Genomic DNA, 19509 nt, shown 5'->3' on the forward strand with positions numbered 1-19509 from the left:
GAATTCTATGATTTCTCCAGTCTGCATTGTTCTTTGCCAGCTTCAGTCCTGAGCTTGCTCCAAGACAGCCACACTTGGAAAGCAGCAAACTGAGATTCCATCCTAACAATTCCAATTCCAAATGTGCATATTTTCCTCAGTGATCCACTGCTCCAGAGGCTCTGGTTAAGCCCAAATGTCTAACTTAGAATAAATCTCTAAGTGTGGACATGTGGTCAGTCCCAATCATCAGAACTGGAAAAACTTTTAACCTTTGATATATAAAAATAAAGTCAGTTTCTACCATCAAACCCATGAGGCCTTTTCTTGGCGAGGTATATCTTTCAGAGAAGGATGCTACAGAGTAGACTTCAGTAGGCCTCCCTCCCCCTGGCGAGCACTATAGTACTTCTATTAACAATTTAAACAGTGCTCACAGGAGCCTGGAAACAGTAGGCTGAAGCAAGTGCCCTACCTCCTTCAATACCAGAAAAAGTTATCTTGCTGTATCTACCATGACAGAACCTGTAGATGAAACAGATTTTGGGACCCATCAAAGTTTTATGTTGTTCTTGCATGGAAGGCTCAGAGATCAAATGAGTGCCCTCATGAATAGAAAACTGATCTATGGGTTCTCCTGGAGAAAAGCTGACTGAATTGCAACTTCTGACTCTTGCATCATCAATAGAATAGAATTAGAAACTAACTTAGAAATATGCCACCTTGGGCTAAATGCTGCCAAGCTCTCTTTAAGTAGAAGATATTAATTTTGTAAACCATTTGACTTAGTTTTGTTAGACAGGACATTTAACTTCTCTAATCCTAAGGGGTTTTTTTTATTTCTAAAATAAGGATAATGATTGGTAATTAGGAGTAGACATAACAGGAATTAAATAAAAGAGTCATATGCATGAAGCACTACTATTATCTTTAGGAACATTAGCAGGGTTTTAACGTTGATATAATAAAAAAAAATAACAAGGAAAGATTTATATTCCGTAAAGTCACCTCTGAATAAAAGAAGGATGTGTTAGAAAATAAAAAACAAAACAACAAAGACTGAGGTGTCAGTGTTAAAACAGAGAAAGCAACCAATGTTGGATGGTTCATGGCAACATTCTTGGAAGTCTGGGCCTTGAGATAGTAATCATTGTCTTTATTTTTCCTCAAAGTATCATTTTCACATTGTATTATCACCAGTTCTATGCTTGGACTTAGGAGTGTTGGATAACAAGTCGAGGAATGCAAACTTGTCTTGTCTGCCTAGGATTTATTATCCCTGGGGTCTGGATTAGAGATACTCTTCTCCATGAACCACAATTAACCTATCTCCAACAGGAAGAATACAGGAGATTGTACAGCAAAGCACTGGAAAGGTCAGACTTTGGAGTTAAATAGATGAATTGAGATCTTTGCTGACCTTGAAACTTGGACAAATTGCCCAACCCTTATCGGAACTGTAAACTGGGCATGATGACAGCACCCACTTACAATCCTGCAATGGGCTTAGTACATGGTCTTCTCTAAGGTAAGAAACCTGCACAGGTTAGCACTTGCTGTTATTAATAATGACTTTCATTTTATTGCTGCCTTGAAATTGAAATGAGCAAACTTATTTGTGTTACCATCTACCAAGCATATAGTAAATGCTAATGATGACTCTAAGGGTTTTGTTGCTGTTGCTGCCATCGTTATTGTATCTGTTCTTTGGAAGCTAGAATAAACGTGTGCCTACGACACTGAGCATCGCTCAACCAGATGAAATACACTCTCCATAACTAGGGCTCTTCTCTGCTAATAGTAGATCTATCTCATAGTAGCACCTTTTAATAAACTGAATTGGTCTTTTCTTTGATTCTGAATGTTTAACCAAAAATAAACAAATCCTAAGGATGACTTTGGGTGGACTAACTTTGGAGAAAGTTGTTCTCAAATATCATTTGCATGCCTGGCATCCATGTGATAGAAATGCTCCCTATGGTACCTCACTTCATTCTCCTTCCTGTTCCATGAGCATTCTGTTAGTAATGTCCACATTTATACCGGTGGTGATGTGAAAGAATGGGCCTGCAAATATCTGGATTATTTAGCAAATCACAGATGGAAGGGAGCTTCGCAGAGGCCTGACTTTCATTTCCCTCGCCTCCTCTTATGGCCAGAGCTATCCATCTTGTTCATTACAAGTTCATTTCAGCCACCCCCAGAATCAGCCTTGAGGGTCTGCTAAACCTTAATTGGAATGAGGAAGCCAAGACTCTCTCTAGTTCTATAAAGGACAAAGCAGTGCACCTTAGTGGTTTGGGGGCTTCTCCAAACCCATGCCACCATATTAGCAGCCTTGTTCCAAAGCAGAAACGTCTCAGAACAGTTCTCTTGAAATACAAGCAATTTGAGTGACAAATCAAAATTACACAATTGGGGGGAAAAGATTGTCAAGCCAAAACATCGAAAAGTAATGATTCATTTTAGAAAATAAAATGCTCAAAGGAACACCAGGGAACTTGTTTTCAGCTGCAGTTAGCTTAATGAAATGGTTCTCTAAGTGGACATTTATTGGAAATCTGTGTTTAGAAGTCTGGAAATAAATTCCATTTTTAAGTTATGCATTTCCCCCTCCCCATCTCCCTCTGCATTTGTGGGCCCATTTTATTCAAAACTGAGCACCAGATATAAATAAGAGTTTTTGAGCTGCTTTTAAACTGCTGGCATCTGTTAGATTAGAGAAAGTCTAATTTAGAAAAGCTTAGAAGAGAGCAGAACAATTGCCAAAACAAGAGGAATCTTTTATTTATGTTGTGGAACAGTGTTACGTAACCAGGCAAGTTGTTCATCTTCATCCTTTAGGGTGAGTATATGGGGCAGTATATCTCTTAATGTTTAGCCAGCCAAGAGCCCATTAGCTGCTGCTGCATTATTTAGCTCTTAAATTGATTTGAAAGAAAATTAATTATGTATGTTCAGCTAAAGGACATCACTGCATTCAGTATGCTATTATTATGAAGGCCTCTTTTTGTGTTTTGGTGTGTGTGTGTGTGTGTGTGCGCGCGCACACGCGAGAGCTTGTATGTGTAGCTAGTGGCTGCCTTGGTGTTTCCACACAGTAGATAGTCAAAAGTAGGAGTGTACAGCGGTCCAAGATGAAGGTCGAAGCACAGCTTACCATTTCTTCAAGTGTCTAATTTTGAAAGCAAGCACATTGATGCTCAGCTATAAAATGGCAGTAGTGAAAATGTCTTCTTCAAATGCTGATATCAAGGACTGAAGCATTTAGGAAGCATTGGATACATTGTCTGAGACATATTATGAGCTCAATAATTGCTAAGAAGCTATAACAATTACCACTACAGCCTCTTGAATACAAAACATTCTGCATAAAGTAAAGGGAAGTAGATCAGTCTTCTTGTTTTGTTTTTTTTTTTTTTTTTTCAATTTGTCTAGCTGTGCTAGAGGAAATGATGACCAAATCACTGTAGATATGGAAGGCCGTGCTCTGTACACTGAGGGATAACAAGAAAGTCTAATAAGGGAGCTAGGTAAGAATTTTTGCCATAACTGTGCTGTGCACAGTAAAGTGCATCAACCAAAGCCACACAACAAAGGCTGGGTAATGAGAAAACAGTCTCTAGCAGGAACATGCCTGTTAGCTCTCATCTTATTTAAAAGAAGACCCTCTGATGACATTCAATGAGAGTAAACCCTGAAGTGAGATGAGGACCCCTCATTTCAAGAGTTTAGAAGGTTAAAACTCCAGTGATGAATTACTTAACCAAGTGTGCACAGTGGACCTGAGCAGAGCTTGTGCTCAAAGCTGGCTCTCCCATCCTCAGCTTCCTGCATGATCCTGTCTCCATCCCTGAGCAGGGTTTCATTACAGAAACAGGAATTGGATGGTTGTGATTTGTATGAGGTGGTTTTCTATTTCGGGAAGTTTTCTGTGAAAAGTGCCATTTTTATTAAACTTCAAATTTTCAAAAGAAATATGAAAATAAGTCCTTAAAGGAATTTGTTTTGTTATTGTTCAGTACCCAAGAGCTTCTACTGCTATTATGGAGAATCTGGATTCGGTTTCTAGCTCCCATATCATTGACTCACGTTGCCTGTAACTAGTTCCACGAGAACAAATGCCCTTTGATCCAACTTGGGAACCTGCAATATATGTGATTAACATAAACTCTCTGTGTGTGTGAGTGTGTGTGTGTGTGTCTGTCTGTCTGTCTCTCTCTCTCACACACACACACAAAATGAATTTTTAAAATGCACTCCATATATTTACTGCTAATAACTGTAAATGAAAACTAATTTTAATCAAAGCCTGCTGTCTGCTGGGCTTCATGCCAAGCGTTTCATTTGTTTTGGATGTAGTCCTCATAACTCTCTGAAGTGGGAGTTAGGAATACTAGAAGTTAGTAAGATTTCTGAATATTGGGTTGTCAGTAGAATCAATATAAGGACTCACTTGGAGTCTACAATCAAAACTGGTTGCTTTAATGATTATCAAGTTTTGCATCTTTTCTTATCTCCAAGGACCACACAAAAGAACAAAGACAGCACCTTCCGTAACTCATACCTCAGGTATGAGGCAGAACTATACAGGGTAGCACAGACCAGTACAAACCTGGAACTAACTTTGAACTACAGTGTTTGGAGCTGAGCACTTAGGGAAGGAGTGGGGGAGGTACCCTTTTAGGGAAGCATTAGAAAGAGAGTGCCAAGCAGGCAGGCACTTCCTCCTAGGGTTACTAATTACAAAGCTCTCCCAAGTTTCTGTTGCTTGGGTTACCCCAGACAGACGAATTAGCTTTATACTTTGCATTGTCTGAGTTAAAGATGGAAAAAATGTAGAAGAGGCTATTTTAATATTATTTAAACCAATTGTTGTGCTTATTGAGCATTACATTTATAAAATATATTCAAATATGTCCTTCTCTCAAGGCTCAGAAACCATCGTGGAAGAAAGTGTAGAAAGATTGTAAGAGAAAGATGTCAGAAAGGACCAGAGGGAAAAAAAGCATCTTCAGGACAAAAAACAAACAAACAAAAAACCCATTGTACTCCTGACCTCACAGTAGCTATGGCTGCTGCAAAGACCCTATGCAAGATCAAACCAGCTAATATTCGAGCATAAAGGAAGGAGAACCCCAGCAGTGCCAAAGTACTGTTGACTGTTGATGGTTTCTCTGGTAGAGTCTGTTTTCTTCGAGGATATGGCGCTTGTTAAGTCAACTACATTCTAGGAAGGGGATGGTCCCATAAACATGAGTACATGGGTGGCACAAGTAGGTCTGTGTGGGTTATAAAAGAGAGAGAGAGAGAGAGAGAGAGAGAGAGAGAGGAAACGAATGTAATGAACTTGGGAGTCCAAAGGGCAGGCAGTGGAGATGGGAGGAACTGGAATGGGAAGGAGTGGAGTATGATCAAATTACATGGTAAGCATGTATGAACTTTTCAAAAATTATTAAAATGGTTTCAAACCCAATGTTATAACTTACTAAAATTAAAATCATATTAGAAGTAAATGGTATTAGTGCCTTGAGTCCTAACAGTAAAAAAGCAGTCTTTCACATATCCTGGGTAAAACCAGAATTATGTAGACTTTCAGAATGCTACCAACACTCAGATTTCCTACTCAAAGATTTTTCCCAGATCAAAGGTCATAGTTAACAGGAGGCAGTGGTAATCCAAATTTTATTATTATTATTATTATTATTATTATTATTATTATTATTATTATTATTAAGGTTTATTTCTTCACTTTACATCGTGAATGCAGCCCCAACCCTCCTCTCCTCCTGGTACCACCCTCTTACCCTCTATTCCCTTCCTCCCCTTCTCCCTCCCCTTCTTCTCAGGAAAGGGGAGGCCCCCTTCTCCCATATCAACCCTCCCCAGCACATCAAGTCACACCAGGACTGAACATATCCTCATCCCCTAAGGCTAGGCAAAGGCAGCCAGCTAGAGAGACGTGATCCAAAAGCAGGCAACAGAGTCCATATCAGAGAGAGCCCCTACTCCACTTGTGGGGGTGCTCATATGAAGACCAAGGTGCCCATGGTTAAACAGTGGGCCTAGGTCCATGCATGTTCTTTAGGTCATGCTTCTGTCTCTGTAAGTCTAGGTGGGTCTGGGTTACTTGTCTCTGTTGGTCTTTGTGGAGTTCTTGTTTCCTCTGGGTCCTTTTATCCTTCCCCCCAACACTTCCACAAGGCTCCCTGTGCTCTGCCCCATTTTGAGCTGCTGAGTCAGCATCTGTTTCAATCTGCTGCTGGTTGGAGCTTCTCAGAATACAGTTATGCTAGGCTTTTATCTGCAAGCATAGCAGTGTATCATTAATGGTGTCTGAGGTTAGCTCTCTACTGTGAGGTGGACCGCAGGTTGAGCCAGTTATTGGCTGGACATTCCCTCAATCTCGGTTCCCTCTTTATCCCTGCCCTTCTTGTAGGCAGAGTGATTTTTGGGTCAAAGGTTTTGTGGATGGGTTGTTGTTCCCCTTCCTCTACTTGGAGTCCTGTCTGGCTAGAAGGTGGTTACTCCATTCTCCAAGCCCCCTCTCACCACCTCCATGCTAGGAGTCTCAGCTAGAGTCACACCCATATCCTCCCAGGAGTTTACCCTGAGGCAGGTCTCCAGCCTGTCAAAGAGATGCTACCATACTTTTAAATGTCACAGTTTCTAACTCCAGTAAAAGATTTCATGACAACGTGAAGCAGGTGTCAAAAATTTCTGAGCGTGAACTCACTCCATGTATCCTCGGTGATGTGCTAGCATCCAGGAGAATATATATCATACTTCATGGCTGCTAGGTCTCTAGCTCTGTGCACACATCTCAAAATAGACTGCCTGTGACTCTGAGGCCCTTTAAAGCTTGTTAGCTGTTAAGTTTGGGGTCTTTTGCAATGACACCTCTGTGATTTGATTTTAAGAGTCAATGTAAAGATCTCTTTTGCCAGGCACATTTTAAAGTGATTTACATCTGGTAACATAGCCCAGGAAGAACTCGGGAAGAAGGGAGGGTTATTTGTATTATCACAAAGTATGAGAGGAAGCAGTGGAACACTGGAAAGTTGTTCAAGTTTTGATAAGAAACCCTGGAACCAGAGCCCAGGCCCAGAGTGCCAGCAGAGCCCACACTGTACCATCATGTTCATGGTCATGCCCTTTGATATAGGCAGGGCACCATGTGCCAACAATGGAAATCACCCCAACATATTACAGGTTACTCCATCAGGTGAACAGGAAACTCCATGAAATAGATGCAATTACTCACCCAAATTTATAAATAGTGAGAGCGAGAGCAAGACTCAAAGACAGTCGAAGACATGAGCTTCTCAGTGTTATTGAAGCAGATTAAATCCCAAACCCATATCAGCTCAGTCTGCATGCACACTGTTCCTCCCAGGTCCTCTCTGAAGAAGGGCTGTTTGTTTGTTTGTTTGTTTGTTTGTTTAATCAGCCAGTCGTTAAGTGCTTGAAACCACTGGACACTGGTTGCTAACTAAAAATTAACTAGGCGAATGAGATATTTCTAATGCAGATTTTTCTCTTTGTATATTTAAACTGTCCTCTCCTGCAAGAATATCTGTGTTACATTTTATAGAATTTGGCATACTTTACTTTAGAAGAGACTTAGATTAACATAAGATTACAAAGGGATTCTCATATATCCTGTATATAATTTAATACCAGCATCTTATATCAGTTCAATACTTTTCTCATTACTGAATGAACTAATATTGATATAATTATGAACCAAAACATATTTTATCTGGCTTTCCTTTGTTGTGCCCACTGTTCATTTTCTGTTCCAAAATGCCATCCAGGCCATCACATTCTATTTAGTCATGTCTTCTTATTTTTCTCTTACCTATAAGAACCTTTAAGCTTCTCCTAGCTTTGATACATTAGACAACTCTGAAGAGTAATTGTTCAGGTCATTTGTAGATATACCTAACTAAGGATTTATCAGAGTTTACGTCATCATCAGATTAGACCTGTAGGTTTGGGGGTGAAGGGCAGTAGAACAGAGCCAACACCTGCTTATGACATTATGCGAGGAAGAGATAGTGCCTATGGACTTAGAATTACTGATTTCACCCTTGATCCTCCAGCTAAGACAGTATTGATTTTCACCACTGGGAAGTTAATGTTTGCTCTTTTCTTTACAATGTACTGCTTGGAAACAAGATGCTATAAATAGTATACAGTTGATGCGGTTGAAGTAACACATGAGAGATTTCTCTATGTCCTGCCAATTGTGTATTTATTCCAAGATGAACTCAGGTATTCATTTCATGCTTCCCATATCTCATCACTCATCATCCCTGCTTTGATGTCTGGTGCTCCTTCTGTTGGTGGCCCTGTTATATTGTCATTCCCCTAACATTACGGGTTTTATTATTATACTTTTAAGTGAAGCATAATAATCGTGCATATTTACAGAGTGCAGTGTGCTCATTTGGTACATGGACTTGATACACAAGGATCAAATGGAAATCTGTGTTTTCTTAAACATGTATTCATGCTGAGAAATATTCCACCCTTCCAGCTCTGTACATGATAAAATATTGCAGACTCCTGTCACTCTTGTACTGTAGGCCTTCTTCCTGCGCTCTAACTATACTTTGTTATTCCTTATTCAACCTCTGTTCTATCCCCTTTTCTACCTAGGTTACTTCTGGTCATGGCATTTATCACAGCAAGAAAGCATACCAGGACACTGTATGTACTGTGGCTTGTCCGTTATTATAAAATCAAGCGGCAGTTTCTCTGACCTAAAAGTACCCCTATACTCCACCAATTTAATCCCCTTTTCACAAGTCCTGCCAATCACTGAATTTTCCAAAGTCTCGATAGATTTGACTTTTCTAGAATATTCTAAAATTGGAGTCATCAAATATGTAACCTTCCACACTGATGTACAGCCCTTAGCATCGCCTAATGCATTTAGGATTGACGTGTCTTTGTATACCCTGGCAACCGGTCCTTTTTATTTCTGAATAATACAAAATTGTACTCATACACCAGTGTTTGCTCAGCTATTTAAAGGATTGTTGACTGCTTCCTGTTGGGCTGATTGTTACAAATATTTTTATATAAACCTTTGGGTACGTGCAGAAATGATGTATATATGTGTGTTCTTGCATATGTGCAGATATGATATATGTACATGTCTGTGTGTGCAGAGAGATGTGTGTGTGTCTGTGTATTCACAGATTTGATGCCTGTGTAGGTGTTCATGTGCCTATACAGATATGATGTGTGTGTGTGCATGTGTGTGTGCGTGTGTGTGTGTGTGTGTGTGTGTGTGCAGATGTGAAGTGTATCTGTATCTGCATGTGTGTGTGCAGATGTGATGTGTATACGTGTTTGCATGTGTGTATGCAATTGTGTTTGCCTGTGAGTGTGCCAATGGGAGCCAGGTATTGACATCATATATACCTTCCTCTATATCTCTTCATCATGTTTTTATGAGACAAAGAGCCTTCAGTGAAGCCGAAGCTCACTATCTCGGCTGGACTGGCTGGCCTGCAAGCTCAGGGAACCCGGCTCTCTGTGCCTGCCCTACCTCAGGCATTAGGTTACATACCCGGACTTTTAGATGGGTTCCAAGGATTCAAACTCAGTTCCCCACGATTTCACAGCAAGCGCTTCTGCCACTGAGTCATCTCCACAGCCTTGGATGCAGTTCCTTATGTGTAATCGTTTTCTTTTGTTTTTCTGTTTTTCTTTTTCTTCTTTTCATTTATTATGATTTATTCACTTTGTATCCCAAATGTAGCCCCATCCCTCATTCCCTCCTATTCCTGCCCTCCCTCCCTCTTCTTCTCCACCAATGCCCTCTCCCCTACCATCTGACCCTAGCCTATCAGTTCTCAACGGGACTGGCTTCATTGTTTTCCTCTGTGGCTGTGTAAGCTGCTCCCCCCTCAGGGGGAGGTGATCAAAGAGCAGGCCTCTGAGTTCCTGTCAGAGACAGCTGGGTGGAGAGATAGCTCAGAGCACTGGTTGATCTTCCAGAGGTCCTGAGTTCAATTTCCAGCAACCACATGGTGGCTCAAAACCATCTACAATCACTTTCATATTAGCATGCAAATGACTAGGAGAATCCTGTAGTAGAACATTTTTCAGCTTTGTAAACAAAACTAACAACTTTCCTTTAAAAGGCCAAGCCATTCTGTAATCTTAAGAATCAATAAATTACAGTTCCTGTTGACTCACCTCCTTCCCAGCATTCGACATTTCTGTTATTTTGAAATCTAATTCCTCTGACATATCTGTAACACTGTCTTATCATCGATTTAATTCTCATTTATCTCATGATAAGCAACATTAAATGTCTTTTCCTATTACTGTTTGGTGTCTGTCCTGTTTGGTGAGGTATTCATCCAGCTGCTTCTCTATTTGTAATTAGGCTGTTTGTCTTATTGTTGAATTCTAAAAGTTCTTTGCATATTTGGTTGTAAATTCCTTATAGGGGATGGGTTATATACATTTTCCAAATCAGTGCATGTTCTCTTTTCTGAAATATGGTACATGATATGGGTTAAATTGTGTTTCCCAAAAGATAGCTCCAAATCTTAACTCCTAGCATCTTTAATACGAATTTACTCAGAAATGGGTTTTTCACAGATGAAATCAAGTTCAAATGAGATAATAGTAGGTTAAATGAAGTGAGTTCTAAACTAAATGACTAGTATCTTTATAACAGACAAAAAGAGTGTTGCAGAGATAGTTTGGTGGATAAGAACACTTGCTCTGCTAGCAGGGCAGATCAAATCCCCACAACTTACATAAAAAGTCAGACATTATAAGCTGCTAGCCCCATTGGAACCTCTGAAAGTTGCAGAGACCTAACCCAACATCATATTCTTTCTTAGCTTCCAGTGGCCACATATTCTATCATTACAGATGAGGCAGAATAAAGGCCTGGACATCTATACCCAATGGCTGACCATTCTGAAGTATTAGCCTTGCTCTGGAACTCCATGGTATCTGAATAGTCTTCAGTGTCAGTTCAACTTCTTTTCCTACTCATTGACCCATCATTTCCAACTTCCACAACTTTGATCCCATGAGCGTATCTTTAAAAATCTGCATTCTAAACTCCAAGTGTGAGTCTTGTCTTTGGAGAATGCTATCTATGATAGCCTTCCTACCGAAAGGACTGCAGGCCATGTAAAGCAAGATGGCTCTGCAAACAGCTTTGGAAAACTCTTTACCAGAATAATGATTAACAGCAGCATAAAAAGCCATGAACTCTGGTATAATAATGGAAAAGCTTTCTGGGGGTAGGCAAATCTATTCATTTAAGTAATTTTAACCACGGAATCTGAGGCCATCTGCCACACTTCTTTACATCACTATCTGGCTACAGGGGATAAGACCAAATAACTTGAGTTTTTAAATTATTCAAAACTGAAATTTCTGCATCCTCGCTGAGCACAGTCACACAAACCTTGCTGCAGTTCTATCGCTGACTCTTATGAGCAATATTATATCCCTCTGACAACCTCACGGCAGTAAGGGCTTTGTTCTCCACCTCAACATCATTAACTCGGGTTTTTATTGGGTGGCTGCTACAGCTTGTCAAGTTACAAATACCGTAGAGTATATTCAAGTCATTCTGTGATTAGCTATACATTTGTAACTCGTGTAAGTAGCTTGCTTACTTACAATAAACTCATCTTGATTCATGGGGTCAGGGTTATGCAGCCATGAATCTCTGCTGTGGTGTTCTATTCCCACATTAAATGCCACATTTTTCTGAAGCTGTTGTAAGTTAAGAGTGAATCTCTGCTAGGGGGGACTCTTAAACTGTACCAACCTGGAAATCAAAGCTTCTGGGTAAATAGATTTCTTTCGGGCAGATTTGCAGAGAAATTTCATGTTCAAACAACAATAACAACAACAAATTTCTAGTTCTATGAGAGTAGAGGACACATCTGAGCTTTCCATGAGTGTGTGAGCTAGTGGGAAGACTGGAAACTCACGTCTTCAATGTTCTTCCCAGCTGTGGGTGGTTGTTTTTCCTGGGATACTTGCTTTCCACTCAGCAGCCTGGTCTGTCTTGCTCCATGGGGATCATTCAAGTAGAAACATGTTTGATATATTGCAAAAACTTGCAGAACATATATACATACACACACACACACACACACACACACACACTGTCAAAAGTTTCATTTCAAAATTTCCTTTGAGGGTACACATGCTCATATTTTATTTTTATACATTTTTAATTAAGACAGAATTACATCTCTTTCTCCCTTCCTTTTGCCCCCTCTGGCCTCTCCCAAGTAGTCCCCACTCTCCATTGATCTCTGCATTGCATTCAGTTGTGGTTTTCTGTGATGGTCTCTATTTGCTGTAAAGAGAAGCTTCTTTGATGAAAACCAATAGCTACAAGTTTAGAACATACTTGGGAATAATGCTGGTCTAGCAAAGTGGTGGTAGTAGATTCTTTTCAATCCATGATTTCACTAGGACTGGCTAGAAGGTGAGGTATGCATTTCCAGGCATTGTTTCCCTTCTGCTGAATGGGCCTTAAGGCAGCTCTTAGGCAGCTCCTGGTAACCACCAAGATGAGTGCCATTTATTACACCTATATGGATATCTTGCATACTCTTCTCTATTATGATTCATAGGTATTGTAGCTATTAAATGTCACCCACCTGGAAGCTTGCACAGTATTTTCTTTTTTAATTTTAATTTTTACTTTTTCTCTTCACAATTTAGTCATTATATATTCCAATTGGAGCCCCCTACCTCAACTCCCCCAAGTTCTATCCTCCCTCCCTCTTCCCCCATCCTCTTCCCCTAGTCCACCGAAGGAGGGGGGGGGGTTCTCCACCATTGTCATCTGCCCATAGCTTATCAAGTCTCATCAGGACTGCCTGGATCCTCTCCCTCCGTGGCCTGGCAAGACTGCATCACCAGGGGCAACTGACCAAAGTGAAGTCAACAGAGTCTATGATAGAGGCAGCCCCTGTTCCCCTCCCTCGAAGATCCACATGGAGATTGAGCTGCCAATCAGCCTCATCTGAGCAGGGGATCTAGGTCCTCTCCGTATTGCATCAGTCTCTGCAGGACCCACTGGGCTCAGAACCTTTAGCTTTGTTGGTCTCCTTGTGAGGCTCCTCTCCCCTCTATCCCTCTATCTCCATCCCTCACTTCTTCCATAAGACTCCCTGCACTCTGCTCAAAGTTTGGTCCTGAGTCCCAGCATCTTTTTCTAATAGCCAGAATCTAGAAACAACCTGATGTCCCTTGATGGAGGAATGGATACAGAAATTGTGGTGCATCTACACAATGGAATACTACTCAGCTATTAAAAACAAGAAAATCATGAAATTTGCAGCCCAATGGATGGAACTAGAAGAGATTCTGAGTGAGGTAACCCAGAAACAGAAAGACAGGTATGGTATACACTCACTTATAAGCGAATATTAGCAGTATAATACTGGATAACCATCTACAGACCTAAAGACTAAACACTAAGGAGGACCCTAGAAAGGATGCTTAAATCTCATTCAGGATGGTGAACAGGATAGACACCAAAAGTGATGGAAGAGAGGAAACAGGATAGGAGCCTACTATAGAGAGAGGGTCCTCTGAAAGAATCCACAGGGGATCAAAAGCATATGCTAAGACTCCTGGCCAAACTTTGGGCAGAGCACAGGCAGTATTTTCTTACATCATGAGAAACAGACCATAGAAATGATGCCTTCAGGTTAATCTGAGTCCTGTGTCTTAAGTGTTTGGTTTCTTCAGCAATAGAAACTTACCTTCAACCTCTGAGAGACAACCAAGAGCAACAGCCATAACTTAGGCTGTTTTGGGAGGTCATTTGGACAACCTTGATCAATCCCATTGGAAAGGAATTTTCTTTCATGCCTATTTTGTTAATCTGTGCTTCTTAGGGGGAAGTATTGTTAACTCAGCTGGCTCAACTTCCATATATATGCTCCACATTGTATATAATTTCAGGAAAATATAAAATAACATCCTTTGCAGCTTAACATAACAACCTTACTTGTTTCTCTATTTTCCACTTCTGTCATCTGCTAACTGAACAGTAGTTTTCTTCCATTTTAGAAATAAAAACCTTTTTTGCTATTGGGAGGTGCACACTGCCAGTTTTTATCAGGACAACCAGTGCCACAGCCAGTGCCACAGAAGGTGGCAAAGCATTTGAACGCATGCTTCCAGGGCACACAGAACTGGGATTTAGTTTTTCTTCCTGAAACCTCTTTAAGGAGGTTGGTGCTGCCATGCTGGCAGGGCACAGGACTGGATGTTCAGAAATGTGATCAATGTCCAGATTCATAGATTTCCAGCGATTTCATTTTAACACGCAGGCAAGCAGCAAGCTGTGGCTGCTAAGCAGCAGATTTTAACCACAAAACCAAATTACAAGCATTTTCTTGTAAGTTTACACATAAGACACAAGATTAAAATATCAGCCATCTTCCCAGATTCCAGCACAGTGCAGTGTATCACCACTGAGGTGTTTGAGGGAAAATGTTAGCAAAAATCAAAATAATTTAAAAAAATATTTACATCTTTTGATATCTATATTCCACAATCTTCCTTTAAAAAAAAGACAAAGATTTTCTCCCCCATCTATAGCTTAAACATCAGAAAGATTTGATTAAATTAAAGCTGTACTTTATTGGGACTTACAGGTAATTTTCACGAACAACTTTTTACCACTCGAGCATATTTGTCAGTTATAGAAAATTTCCTGCAGATAGGGGCATGATATACTGTACTTCAGTCAACGAGATGTGGACTGTATCGTGGTGGTCTGAATGAGAGCTGTCCCCCAGAGCCTCGCATATTTGAAGAGCTGGTGTCTGTTTGAGGAGCTTGCTGGACCTTTGTGAGGACTATCCCTGCTAGAGGCAGGGTATGAGAGTTGATAAGTTAACCCACTTCCGAGTCATTCTCTCAGCTTTCTTCTCTGGTGAATCAGTCTGTCCCTCTCCCCGCCCCTCTCCCTGTTCGTGTCCCTGCCCCTGTTCCCCTCCCTTTACCTTTCCCTCTTTTTCTCCCCCCTTCTCCTTCTCCTCCCCCATCTCTCTCCTCTTCCTTGTAATTGAGTTTAAAGCCTTACACATGCAAGACCAGGGCTCTTCAAGCACTGAATTCTATTCTCGGCCCTAAATATCTTTTCTCGGTCAAAAAATCCCAGTTGTCTGTAAGAAAAAACACTAGGAATAACAGGAATAAAATGTCTCATAACTATGTATTTGCTTTATCCACAGTTCAAACTCAAAAATACCAGAAGGACAACTAACATTGTGATTGCTGAAAACAAATTATTTTATTTTTTGCAGTTTGCCCTTAAGGTATACCTCACTAAGAATAGTCAAGGTATTATCTTTTCTTGGTAGTTCCTTCCCCAGTGCTATGTTGGCCAGCATATGAGTATTGATTTTTACTGTATTTGGCACATGTATTTTCAAAGTGTGGCTTCTCATGATGTCTCATCTACTTTGTTCTGCAGAATATATTTGTATTTCTCTACCATCGTTTTGAAAGCAAATGGAGTATGTTTTATTCACTTTTCTCTATTCTATCTAATTTTTCTTTTATTTCTTGCCAAACAACATATCCAGATTATATAATTATCTCTACCGTTGCATTTTATCCCTTGTAGCTTAGTACCCATTATATGATTCAGCGAGTGTCCTCATTCTCGATGATTCTCTTGTTTCTATAACAAGCAACCCTTTTAATATATGCTTTTGTATTTTGCCAGTAAAATGAAAGATATATCTAAAAATGAGACTGCCAGCAAGATTGCTCAGCAGACAAAGGCACTTGCTGCCGAGCTTGACAACTTTCGTTTGATCCCCAGATCCCACATGGTAGAAGGAGAGAGCTGTTTCCCACAAGTCGTTTGTGGACTTCCATGTGTATGCCAAGACACATGTGCAGCCCCATACATACACATTGGATGGATGGATGGATGGATGGATGGATGGATGGATGGATGGATGGACGGATGGAAGATTGTTCTCCAAATGGCAGTGTGTGTGTGTGTGTGTGTGTGTGTGTGTATAAGACAGTGCCAAATTTTATTTTGATACCTACCAGAAAAATTCAAAGCTTCTGACTTTTCTACATCCTTGATAACTTGAACATGTTAAGTGCTTGCATTTAACCCCTGTTCTGGGGATGAAACCATGGTTTTCTTTTAAGGTAGTTTATTACTTGCATGTGTGCTACGAGAAAAATCAAAGGACTTCAGCTAATAACTATTTGTAATTTTGTATATAAATTTCCTATAGTTTCTTTCACTCATCCTCCCTTGATAGGTCTTTTTCTTCTGTATTATTGAGAATTTCTTCATACATATTGAGTCTCAACTTTTCTTATAATAATTTGTAAAACGCAAGTCAATCACAGGGGTTCATCTGTCTTTCTGTTGAGATTCAGAAAATTTTAAACAAAGTTTTCTCCAGCCCTGGGTTCCATTGGTTCTTTTAAACTTTGTGCTAGTTAGGCATATATGCAGGCACTGTCCCAGCATCTGACCTTAAGGCCTCAGGCATTCCAATGAAGCTCTCTACTGCATACTATCCTTCTCAACGTTTCACGTTGATACATGGTCTCAATAAGTTATCTAAGTTTTATTTAAACTCACTCTGTACCCCAACCAGCCTTGAACTTGTGATCTCACCTCCTCAGTTTCCCAAGTAACTATGATTATAAGCTTCAGTATCAAGATCAAATGCATATGCCTTTTCTTGGTTTAACCTTGGATTTTAGTGATAGTAATAATTTTTACCATTTTATGATTAAAGGGGAGTACAGGAATACACTTAATTTTTTTCCTTTGAATTTTCGATATCTAATCCCTTTAAATCTATCTTATTGTGTGGTTATGAGAAGTCTATGTTACCTAGCTTTCAGTCTCCGTCTACAAAATGGTAATCCAGAACACTTGTCTCCTGATTATCTTCCTCCAAAAATTTTTTTATTTCACATGTACTCCCAGTGATTGAATATGGCAAACTAAAGTAACAGAAAAGCAAGCTACATGCTCAATAAGTGTTTATCCAGTGAATAAATAAACTGTCTTTCGTTTTAGCTTTAAATGCAATATTAAATACTGAAGTGTACAATCAAAACATTAGTGACAAAGAGTAAAACATTTTTAAAATAAAGTGAGTTTTATCGAAATGGCATTTCAAATTCTAGAAAATGACACATGCCATTCAAAAAAAGAAAATAGTAAAATGTGTGACATTATCTTTAAGTATGATTTTTGAAAAGGAGCTCAGTCTTGGAGTTATACCATGAGCAAAACACTGAATGTTAGCAATCTATTTTGAGGCCTTAATGGTGTTATGATAGCAAGCACATCCTCTTCCCCATATTGTAGATTGGCATTTAGTGACAGTCACCTAGTTTTGCTCTTGCTGGCAGCTGCAGCTTTGTCTTTTTTTTCTGTATTGGCACCAGATCTGAAGGAAGATGACATAGGTATACAAGGACAGGAGATGGCACAAATTAAAGTGGTCAACTTTGATCATCCTAACACATTTCCTTCTCTCAATTAGCACGAATGCTGGGTAGGAAAATTGAGGCGCTTCCAAACACAGCGTCTCTCAACATCCCGACCTGTGCGGCACTCCTTGAGGCTAACATAAAAAGTATATGAGGTTTCAAACTGAAAGGACTTCTGCTCACACCGAAGAGAACAGAAGCAAAATGAAAACACAGTGGCACTGGATATTCTCTTAAGCATTGCCTGTGTGCATTTAAAAGAAACCACACAAACAAAATCCCCTCGGGCTAGGGGAATATCAACATAGCACACTGAAACAAAGTGCTTGGGGACCTGGGTTTAAGCCCTACACCAAGAGGGCATGGGAAGAAGAGGAAGAGGAGAAGAAGGAGGAAGCAGAGGGGGAGGAGGAAGAGGAGAAGAAAGAGGGAGAGGACGAGACAAGAACATGAGGAGGAGAGGGTAAAGTTTAATTCAGTGACAACAATCAAAAATTACCTCTTATTCTAGCTTGAAAACAATAGAAACCAGTGACACGTCTGATATCGAAGGGGAACCAGATTGAGAACAATCAGCAATGGTAACCGGTAACCGGGTAACCGTCATAATCCCTGTAAGAAAATCTGCTGCATCCTACTGAAAACAATAGCTGTGACTGAAAAGCTGCTCGAAATGGGTGTCTATCAAACCACACCGTGCTCGTCATCATTCATAAGTACGTCCTGGATGTAGAAATGGAGGCTTGCTGAACCTGTGTCTTAGTGCAACCAGAATGCAAATGTAAACTTGTGAAACTATAAAAACAGATATGAAGAGAAATAAACAAAATGCGTATGCTCTTTATTTCCAAATAACTACCCAGCCATCCTGAAAATCACCAAGAAACAAAAATTCAGTTTTCTTCCTCACCAAGTTTGAGATGTTGCCTATATTGAGCACCACATTTGCATAAGAAAATACTTCTAATTCTGGATCATATGCCTTTCTATTAGTGTTCTGAGTTATTTCCATGCCAATAGCAAACTGTTTTAATCACAAAGGCCTCAATCTTATTTTGAAATAGTTGAAATTGCCCTTGCATGATCTTCTATTTCAAACCATAGTCTAGCCATTCTTTCATATTTGTCCATTTTGTGCAACCCAGGGTAAAGTTTCACTGTAGCAAAACTTACAGAGCTTTCATAACCGAGCACGATGAGTTACTGACCAGTGCGCCTTGCTGATTGTCTGACATTTGTCAAGTTGCAGGGCATACGACACCCAGAAAGCTCTCCAGGACAATTGTCTTCCAAGGTAAATGGGTGCATGTATGCACCTACACGCATGTAGAGGAAGACATCCAGTGTCCTGTTCTATCACGCTTTGGCTTATTCTTTATTCCAGCCCTCACGATGCTGGGGTTATGAAACCATACTGGGCTTCTTAGGTGGATGCTAAAAATTCAAACTCGGTTCTCTTGCTGCACAGTAGGAGAGCCTGCCCACTGAGCCATCTCCGCAGCCAGCAATCATTCTCTTTTGTTCCACAGACTCATTTTTGCCCGACCTCACAAGTGCAATTACACAGCATGGGTTCCTGTGTATCTGGACTATTTTGAGCAATGTATTTTTTATTACGTTCAAGCCTAATAAGTATCTGTATTTACTGTTGACTAGTGTTTTATTACATGGATAGAAGTCAACTTCATCTTTGTTCTGTTGGGATGAATGTGTTTTTTTTTTGTTTGTTTGTTTGTTTGTCTGTTTGTTTTTTGTCGTTCTTGGCTGTTCTGGATAAGCTTTCCAAAACACACATTTACAGGTTCTTTTTATAGGAAGGTTTTTCGTTTATCTGAAGTAAATACCCATGGGTGGAATGACTGGATCACAGTGCAGATTTGACAGTGAAAAGCCGGCACTTCCCCATTGAAATTCTGTCACTTCTCATTCCCATGGACAACCCAAAGGAGGTTCAGTAAACCAGCATCTCGGTTGGGGTATAAAGGTGTCAAACTTTTAATTACATGTCTAATAATT

This window comes from Psammomys obesus, unplaced genomic scaffold (genome assembly GCF_907164565.1).
Source record: "Psammomys obesus unplaced genomic scaffold, mPsaObe1.curated_primary_1811, whole genome shotgun sequence".
Taxonomy (NCBI): Eukaryota; Metazoa; Chordata; class Mammalia; order Rodentia; family Muridae; genus Psammomys; species Psammomys obesus.